This window comes from Brassica oleracea, chromosome C3 (genome assembly GCF_000695525.1).
Source record: "Brassica oleracea var. oleracea cultivar TO1000 chromosome C3, BOL, whole genome shotgun sequence".
Classification (NCBI taxonomy): domain Eukaryota; kingdom Viridiplantae; phylum Streptophyta; class Magnoliopsida; order Brassicales; family Brassicaceae; genus Brassica; species Brassica oleracea.
In genome coordinates, this window is record NC_027750.1 from 38,869,712 (window position 1) to 38,870,099 (window position 388).

Consider the following 388-nt stretch of genomic DNA (forward strand, 5'->3'; position numbering starts at 1 on the left):
GCAATCTTTCAACAACCATTCTCCATACACTGCATGTAACTGACGCATCATCTGCAAAAATTCAAAATAAAACACATTAGTAAACTTAGAGAAAATGAAAGTTTACTAAACATTGACGCAGACGATATACCAGTAAGTCGTCCAAATAGGTCATTTTTGCAATTGAATTTTAAATAGAATGACTTACAAGTAAGTCGTCCAGCTTTGTTTGTAAAAAAAAAACTCTAGACGACTTAGTAAGTCGTCTGGGATAAAACGGGTTAGTTTTTCATTTGACCGAATTGTGTCAGATATTTGACTTTTCGTGGAAGACATACCAGTAAGTCGTCTCTGGGTAAACAAAATTTCAATATTTTATTAAAGCTAGACGACTTATTTGTAAGTCTTC